The sequence below is a fragment of the Oncorhynchus mykiss genome, chromosome 3, assembly GCF_013265735.2.
Source record: "Oncorhynchus mykiss isolate Arlee chromosome 3, USDA_OmykA_1.1, whole genome shotgun sequence".
NCBI lineage: Eukaryota > Metazoa > Chordata > Actinopteri > Salmoniformes > Salmonidae > Oncorhynchus > Oncorhynchus mykiss.
In genome coordinates, this window is record NC_048567.1 from 82,079,471 (window position 1) to 82,089,792 (window position 10,322).

The 10,322-nt window shown below is 45.6% G+C and overlaps 1 pseudogene; it reads left to right on the top strand.

The window, feature by feature from the left end:
* LOC110504928 overlaps positions 1-10,322 on the top strand; it is a 50,814-nt pseudogene that overhangs the window by 37,846 nt on the left and 2,646 nt on the right.

Sequence of the window (10,322 nt, forward strand, 5' to 3'; positions counted from 1 at the left end):
TCCAAACAATATTTGCGTAGCATAGACTTCAGTGTCTGATGCCAACCTTCAAGCGCACCCTGAGACTCTGGGTGATAGGCGCTTGACACACTTTTAACACCTGCTTGAAGAGCTTTGATAGGAAATTGGTACCTTAAACACTTTGTACCACCTTAGGTAACCCGAATGTCGTGAGGAATTTAATTAAGGCTTTACTCACTACTGGGGCTGTAATCCTTCGCAGAGGAATGGCCTCGGGGTATCTTGTTGCCATACACATAACCGTTAACAGAAACTGGTTACCCGATTTTGTCTTCGGTAACGGTCCGACACAATCAACCACCACATGCTCATTTAGCAAGCTTGTTGTCAACCTTTTGGTTAGCAATCAGCTGCTCACGAGTGACTGGTAACTGTATTGCATCAGCAATACGTTCAACATACTTAGATTCATCCCTGGGTTGTTTGTCAGAGGTGATCAGCTTCCCAGTGGTAGCACACAACCCGTCCTCTTGATCAACCTCTTTGAACAGAACAGTGTTTGACAAATCTATCACGTCACCCTCTTGTCGTGCCTGAGCACGAGTGACAGCACAAGCGGGGAACACATGTGGATAACTCTGTGCCAGCTCATTGGAGAGAGAGTGGTCACTTTTATCCAATACTTCCAATACGGGTACTACCTTTCCTCCAGCAATATCGTTACCCATTATAAAGGTCACACCTTTCACTGGCAACATAGGACGTACCCCCACTCTGAATATTCCACTGATTAACTCAGAGTTTCACAAAGTGCAATGACACTGGGACAAAACCCCTTTCAATACCCTGCACTAACACACTGGAACCACAGTATGTATCGTCAGATACGGGCAACACATCAGACAATATAAACGACTGCGCCGCACCAGTATCGCTAAGGATTTTAACCGGACGCTGAGACGCTTCGTCATTCGTTAGGGACACAAACCCCTCAAAAATGAACGGTTCATAACTGCAGTCGGGGACTGAGACTTTCAAACTACAGTTACCCTGAGGCACCTGTTTTGTTGCAGACCTCACAACCGTACGAATTAGACCAACACCTGTTGGCGGCTTGGCACGAAGAGGCATCCCTTGTTTGCGTTTTAGCAGGAAGCAATCATTAATCATATGTCCCACCTTCTGACAATCGAAACAGGGACGCTCATTTTTCTGGCGTGCTTGATATACAACTGGCCGACTAGGACTAAAACTAGGCAATTCAGTGGCTCTACTCTCCGTATGAGCCCAAAACACGCTCTTGTGCGTCAACACAAACTCGTGTGCCAACACTAACTCGTGTGCCAACACAGACGCTTCTGACAGGGAGGATATCTACTACAATGCATTCCGGTAAGGAATTTTTAAACTCTCCCAACAAGATTAACTCCCGGAGAGAGTTGAAATCAGTTATCTTGCTAGCAGCATGCCATTTATCAAACAGATTTCCTTTGTCTCTTGCAAATTCCACATAAGTCTTACTAGAAGACTTTCTATGAGACCTAAATCTCTGTCAGTATGCCTCAGGCACAAGCTCATAGATACGAAGAACAGTAGCTTTGACCACTTCATAATTCAAACTGTCCTCCAGAGGTAGCGCTGACAAAATCTCTTGGGCTTTACCAGTTAATTTACACTGAAGTAATAGGCACCATACCTCTTCAGGCCATTTCAATGCTACGGCTATACGCTGAAATAAACAAAAATAGGAGTCAACCTCTCACTCTATGAACAAAGATACCAAGACAATCTGCCTACTAATGTCAAAAGTGTTAGAAGCTCCAGTTGGTGAGGACGGCTCACTAACAGGCACAGCAGGAACGGAGGCTAGCCTCGCTGTCTCTGCCTCCAGTTCAATCTGGCGCATTTTGAACTCCAACTGCCTCTGTTCTCTGTCTGCCTCAATTTTACACATCTCCAACTGCCTCTGTTCTCTGTCTGCCACCACCAAAACACAAGAGCCAACAAATAGCCAACGCTAATGCTAAATCAGCTATTCCCAGCGGTGACGCTCAACACTGAACTAGACCACTATAACAATCTGCACCAGTAGTGACAGATCCCAGATGAGCCCCCACTTATGTTACTTTTTCACTATTATACTTTGCATGAGTTACAGTGAGGGGAAAAAAAGTATTTGATCCCCTGCTGATTTTGTACGTTTGCCCACTGACAAAGATATGAGTCTATAATTGTAATGGTAGGTTTATTTGAACAGTGAGAGACAGAATAACAACAACAAAAATCCAGAAAAACGCATGTCAAAAATGTTATAAATTGATTTGCATTTTAATGAGGGAAATAAGTATTTAACCCCTCTGCAAAACATGACTTAGTACTTGGTGGCAAAACCCTTGTTGGCAATCACAGAGGTCAGACGTTTTTTGTAGTTGGCCACCAGGTTTGCACACATCTCAGGAGGGATTATGTCCCACTCCTCTTTGCAGATCTTCTCCAAGTCATTAAGGTTTCGTTTGGCAACTTGAACGTTCAGTTCCCCCCACATAGACTGGCTAGGCCACTCCAGGACCTTAATGTGCTTCTTCTTGAGCCACTCCTTTGTTGCATTGGCCGTGTGTTTTGGGTCATTGTCATGCTGTAATACCCATCCACGACCCATTTTCAATGCCCTGGCTGAGGGAAGGAGGTTCTCACCCAAGATTTGATGGTACATGGCCCCGTCCATCGTCCCTTTGATACGGTGAAGTTGTCCTGTCCCCTTAGCAGAAAAACACCTCCAAAGCATAATGTTTCCACCTCCATGTTTGACGATGGGGATGGTGTTCTTGGGGTAATAGGCAGCATTCCTCCTCCTCCAAACATGGCGAGTTGAGTTGATGCCAAAGAGCTCCATTTTGGTCTCATCTGACCATAACACTTTCACCCAGTTATCCTCTGAATCAATCAGATGTTCATTGGCAAACTTCAGATGGGCATGTATATGTGCTTTCTTGAGCAGGGGGACCTTGCGGGCGCTGCAGGATTTCAGTCCTTCACGGCGTAGTGTGTTACCAATTGTTTTCTTGGTGACTATGGTCCCAGCTGCCTTGAGATCATTGACAAGATCCTCCCGTGTAGTTCTGGGCTGATTCCTCACCGTTCTCATGATCATTGCAACTCCACGAGGTGAGATCTTGCATGGAGCCCCAGGCCAAGGGAGATTGACAGTTCTTTTGTGTTTCTTCCATTTGCGAATAATCGCACCAACTGTTGTCACCTTCTCACCAAGCTGCTTGGAGATGGTCTCATAGCCCATTCCAGCCTTGTGTAGGTCTACAATCTTCTCCCTGACATCCTTGGAGAGCTCTTTGGTCTTGGCCATGGTGGAGAGTTTGGAATCTGATTGATTGCCTCTGTGGACAGGTAACTTTTATACAGGTAACAAGCTGAGATTAGGAGCACTCCCTTTAAGAGTGTGCTCCTAATCTCAGCTCGTTACCTGTATAAAAGACACCTGGTAGCAGGAAATCTTTCTGATTGAGAGGGGGTCAAATACTTATTTCCCTCATTAAAATGCAAATCAATTTATAACATTTTTGACATGTGTGTTTCTGGATATTTTGTCTCTCACTGTTCAAATAAACCTACCATTAAAATTATAGACCGATCATATCTTTGTCAGTGGGTAAATGTACAAAATCAGCAGGGGATCAAATAGTTTTTTTCCCTCACTGTATGTTACGGGTCTCGTTAACACTGCCGGGCCAAAGGGATTTGTAACACTAGTGTTTTGTACACTCAGTGTTCACGTTACCCCTGCTCACATATCACGTTTCCATATAATAAGGTTCATTTGATTGGTTGATTGATTGATTGGTTGATTGAATCCCCATTCAGGTGGTAATGGAGGAGTTCCACCACCCTCGGACGGTGTGGGTGCCCCTGGGGGTGTTGTTGGGGTCAGGCATGCTGTTCGCCGTTCTCACCCTCCAATGGCAGCGCTTCTTCACCACCCTCTCAACCGCTGTGTTCGGCTCGGCTGTCATCACCGTCACTGTGGACTACTTCCTCGAGCTGTTCGCTCTGGTCAGGTATGTTGGTGTTGTAGTTAGGGCTCTCTCCTCTCCTCACCTCTCCTCTCCCCTCTCCTCCTCTGCTCACCTCTCCTCTCCTCACCACTCTCCTCACCCCTCACACCTTCTCACCGCTCCCCTCTTCCCACTCCTCCCCTCTCCTCCTCTACTCACCTCTCCTCTCCCCTCTCCTCCTCTGCTCACCTCTCCTCTCCTCACCACTCTCCTCACCCCTCACACCTTCTCACCACTACCCTCTCCTCACTCCTCCCCTCTCCTATTCTCCTTCTCACTACTCCCATCTCCTCCTCTCCTCTCCTCCTCTCCTCATCACTACCCTCTCCTCACTCCTCCCCTCTCCTCTTCTCCTCCTCACCACTCCCCTCTCCTCCTCTCCTCACCCATCCTCTCCTCTCTCCTCATCACCCCTCTCCTCCTCTCCTCACCACTTCACTCTCCTCACTCCTCCCCTCTCCTCTTCTCCTCCTCACCATTCCCCTCTCCTCACCCCTCCTCTCCTCTCTCCTCCTCACCCCTCCTCTTCTCTCCTCTCCTCTGTTGCTCAGCTGGTAGAGAGAGGTGCTTCCAACACCAGGATTGTGGAGGCCACCCATATGAAAATGTATTCAAATCTTTGCACGCACTACTGTATGATAATACTACTGTAAAATAACACTACTGTAAGATAATACTACTGTAAGATAACATTACTGTATGATAATACTACTGTAAAATAACACTACTGTATGATAATACTACTGTAAAATAACACTACTGTATGATAATACTACTGTAAAATAACACTACTGTATGATAATACTACTGTAAAATAACACTACTGTATGATAACATTACTGTAATATAACACTACTGTAAGATAACACTACTGTAAGATAACATTACTGTAAAATAACACTACTGTAAGATAACACTTACTGTAATATAACACTACTGTAAGATAACACTACTGTAAGATAACATTACTGTAAGATAACATTACTGTAAAATAACACTACTGTAAGATAACACTACTGTAAAATAACAATACTGTAAGATAACACTACTGTAAGATAACATTACTGTAAGATAACATTACTGTAAGATAACACTGTAAGTGGCTTTGGGGAAAATACGTTTCTGCTAAAGAGCATAAATTAAACGTCTGTTGTTTGATTTCCAAGATGACACACCCCCCTCTTATTCCTTGACTCTATTACAGATACATGATGGAGAGGATCGAGGTGGCTCCACCCCGTCCTCTCTGCTGGTTCACCTGGGTCGTCATGGGGGTGTGGCCTGTCCTGGCATTGCTGGGGGTCCTCATCCAGTGGAAGGTGACCGCCGAGGGATGTTCACACACTGAGGGTGAGTCTGATCCCTGACCTTTAACCCTAACAGAAGGATACTCACACACTGAGGGTGAGCCTGATCCCTGACCTTTAACCCTAACAGAAGGATACTCACACACTGAGGGTGAGTCTGATCCCTGACGTTTAACCCTAATAGAGGGATATTCACACACTGAGGGTGAGTCTGATCCCTGACCTTTAACCCTAACAGAGGGATACTCACACACTGAGGGTGAGTCTGATCCCTGACCTTTAACCCTAACAGAAGGATACTCACACACTGAGGGTGAGTCTGATCCCTGACCTTTAACCCTAACAGAGGGATACTCACACACTGAGGGTGAGTCTGATCCCTGACCTTTAACCCTAACAGAGGGATACTCACACACTGAGGGTGAGTCTGATCCCTGACCTTTAACCTTAACAGAGGGATATTCACACACTGAGGGTGAGTCTGATCCCTGACCTTTAACCCTAACAGAGGGATACTCACACACTGAGGGTGAGTCTGATCCCTGACCTTTAACCCTAACAGAGGGATACTCACACACTGAGGGTGAGTCTGATCCCTGACCTTTAACCTTAACAGAGGGATATTCACACACTGAGGGTGAGTCTGATCCCTGACCTTTAACCCTAACAGAGGGATACTCACACACTGAGGGTGAGTCTGATCCCTGACCTTTAACCCTAATCGAGGGATATTCACACAATGAGGGTGAGTCTGATCCCTGACCTTTAACCCTAACAGAGGGATACTCACACACTGAGGGTGAGTGATAGATATGGTGCGGTCTTGCCAGCTGTGGTCTTTGTCATACCAAGTTTCAAGTCATAGACATGATTAAAGTACCTGTCCAGTGTTTCCATATGTCCATTAAATTTGACTTACAATTATTTACAATGTGAGTGAAAGAAAAATGAGTAACAAGCAGCTTTTCTGTGTTGGAATGGTGTGGGCGTACCCCAACAACAGAATGGTGTGGGCGTACCCCAACAACAGAATGGTGTGGGCGTACCCCAACAACAGAATGGTGTGGGCGTACCCCAACAACAGAATGGTGTGGGCGTACCCCAACAACAGAATGGTGTGGGCGTATCCCAACAACAGAATGGTGTGGGCGTACCCCAACAACAGAATGGTGTGGGCGTACCCCAACAACAGAATGGTGTGGGCGTACCCCAACAACAGAATGGTGTGGGCGTACCCCAACAACAGAATGGTGTGGGCGTACCCCAACAACAGAATGGTGTGGACCCACCCCAACAACAGAATGGTGTGGGCGTACCCCAACAACAGAATGGTGTGGGCGTATCCCAACAACAGAATGGTGTGGGCGTACCCCAACAACAGAATGGTGTGGGCGTACGCCAACAACAGAATGGTGTGGGCGTACCCCAACAACAGAATGGTGTGGGCGTACCCCAACAACAGAATGGTGTGGACCCACCCCAACAACAGAATGGTGTGGGCGTACCCCAACAACAGAATGGTGTGGGCGTACCCCAACAACAGAATGGTGTGGGCGTACCCCAACAACAGAATGGTGTGGACCCACCCCAACAACAGAATGGTGTGATAATTAAAAATATTAATGCTCTAGACCACTGATTGGCCAGCTCATCCTCTACGCTCTTGACCACTGATTGGCCAGGTCATCCTCTACGCTCTAGACCACTGATTGGCCAGCTCATCCTCTATGCTCTATAGGCACTGATTGGCCAGCTCATCCTACCCAGGAGCAGCACATCCTCCTCAATGAGGAAATAGTATTTTTTAAATGGTCTCTGTGAGGTAGAAGTTTGAGGTGGGTTTTTTTTTTAAGTGTTTTTTTTTTCTGCCATTCATGCAATGGCCACAAATACAAGCATAGGACGAGTCGGCAACATTATATTTGGTACGAGTTAACAGAATGTTAACTTTTAAAAGAAAGCTTTTGACTGGGCAGTAACTTTGAGTTACTTTAAGTCCAATAGAGAGAGCCAGGAGAGATTGACATGCATACTATTAATATTAGCTCTCTGTGTACATCCAATGGCCAGCTGTGCTGCTCTGTTCTGAGCCAATTGTAAGTCCCTTTTTTGTGGCACCTGACCACACAACTGAACAGTAGTCCAGATGCAACAAAACTAGGGCCTGTAGGACCTGCCTTGTTGATAGTGTTGTTAAGAAGGTAGAAACTAGAGCCTGCAGGACCTGCCTTGTTGATAGTGTTGTTAAGAAGGTAGAAACTAGGGCCTGTACAACCTGCCTCAACTTCCACATTATTTATTACAAGATTTAGTTGAGGTTTAGTGAATTATTTTATTCCCAAATATTATGCTTTTATTTTTTTAAAAATTTTATTTAGCTCTAACTTCTTCCTTGTCACCCATTCTGAAACTAACTACAGCTCTTTATTAAGTGTTGCAGTCATTTCAGTCGCTGTGTTGAGTCATCCGCATACATAGACACTCTGGCTTTACTCAAAGCACGTGGCATGTCAAAGATTGTAAAGATTGAAAAAAAATACTGGGCCTAGACAGCTGCCCTGGGGAATTCCTGCTTCTACCTGGATTATGTTGGAGAGGCTTCCATTAAAGAACACCCTCTGTGTTCTGTTAGACAGGTAACTCTTTATTCACAATATAGCAGGGGGGTGTAAAGCCATAACACATACGTTTTTTTCAGCAGCAGACTATGATCGATAATGTTAAAATCCGCACTGAAGTCTAACAAAGGTTGGAGGTAGGCTATATACCACCACAGAATCAGAGGTTTCATAGAATGAGGTTCTATATATATAATTATGCTTTAACAGGAAGTCACACATCTAATGTGATTAAACTATGAACACGTGATAGCTTGTGATCAAAGCATGTACTCTAGATCAAGAGAAGGGAAGGAAGCTTTGGCACTGTGGTTGGAATCTGGTGGTTGTCATAGTAACAACCTGTGGACCCCTCCTCCCCACTCTCCCAAGATTATACCTTTTGATTGCGGGGAAGAGGATGAAGGGGGGCAGAGGGATGGGGGGGAGGGGCAGCAAGGAGGTCAAGAGGTGGTTGGGGGGTGGCAGCAATGAGGTCAAGATGGGGTAGCGAGATCAAGGGGGCAGGGACAGGATGGGAGAGACAATGAGTTATTGAGAGGAGGGTTAGAGGGGGTAAGAGACAGGGTGAGGAAGAGAGGAGGGTAAAGAGGGATGAGAGACAAAGAGATGCGGAGAGGAGAGTAAAAAGAGATGAGATGGGGTGAGGAGTGGTAAGAGACAATGAGAGGCAGAGAGGAGAGTAAAGAGGGTTGAGAGACAAAGAGAGGCGGAGAGGAGAGTCAAAAGAGATGAGATGGGGTGAGGAGTGGTGAGAGACAAGGAGAGGCAGAGAAGAGGGTAAAGAGGGTTGAGAGACAGGGAGGGGCAGACAGGAGGGTAAAGAGGGTTGAGAGACAGGGAGAGACAGACAGGAGGGTAAAGAGGGTTGAGAGACAGGGAGAGACAGACAGGAGGGTAAAGAGGGGGTTGAGAGACAGGGAGAGACAGGCAGGAGGGTAAACAGGGTTGAGAGACAGGGAGAGACAGACAGGAGGGTAAAGAGGGTTGAGAGACAGGGAGAGACAGACAGGAGGGTAAAGAGGGTTGTGAGACAGGGGGCGGCAGACAGGAGGGTAAAGAGGACATCATTCAGTGGCGATAATGACAGATGGTGACTCTACCTCTCTGGCTGTGTGTGGACTGTTGAGGCACAAAAGAGAGAGAGAGCAGCAGATATGACACAAATTCTGCTGCTGCTGATAATGAACAGGAACAGTATTATTAGTCCTGTCGACAATGAACAGGGAACTGTGTTATTATTCCTGTTGATAACGATAATGCACAGGAAAAAGTATTATTAGTCCCAATGATAATGAATAGGGGGCAGTATTATTAGACCTGTTGATAATGAACAGGGAACATTATTATTAGTCCTGCTGATAATGAACAGGGAACAGTATTATTAGTCCTGTTGATAATGAACAGCGCACCTTATTATTAGTCCTGTTGATAATGCTAATGTACAGGAAACAGTATTATTAGTCCTGTTGATAATGATAATGAACAGGGAAGAGTATTATCTGTCATATGCTTCTTTGGGGAGGGTGTCAAAACATTGTAGGATTCTGTTTGTGCTGGGACTCGGTATCCCCAGACATTGTGGTGGGGGGATAATTGTGTCTTGAACGATATGAAAAGAAGGAGGCTGTATGAATGATGGAAGACGAGGAGATTATATTCGTCTGGACGCTGTATGAATGATGGAAGACGAGGAGGTTATATTCGTCTGGACGCTGTATGAATGATGGAAGACGAGGAGATTATATTCGTCTGGACGCTGTATGAATGATGGAAGACGAGGAGATTATATTCGTCTGGAGGCTGTATGAATGATGGAAGACGAGGAGGTTATATTAGTCTGGACGCTGTATGAATGATGGAAGACGAGGAGGTTATATTCGTCTGGACGCTGTATGAATGATGGAAGACGAGGAGATTATATTCGTCTGGACGCTGTATGAATGATGGAAGACGAGGAGGTTATATTCGTCTGGACGCTGTATGAATGATGGAAGACGAGGAGGTTATATTCGTCTGGACGCTGTATGAATGATGGAAGACGAGGAGATTATATTCGTCTGGACGCTGTATGAATGATGGAAGACGAGGAGGTTATATTCGTCTGTATGAATGATGGAAGACTGTTATGGTTAGGTTATATTCGTCTGGACGCTGTATGAATGATGGAAGACGAGGAGATTATATTTGTCTGTATGAATGATGGAAGACGAGGAGATTATATTCGTCTGTATGAATGATGGAAGACGAGGAGATTATATTCGTCTGTATGAATGATGGAAGACGAGGAGGTTATATTCGTCTGGACGCTGTATGAATGATGGAAGACGAGGAGGTTATATTCATCTGGACGCTGTATGAATGATGGA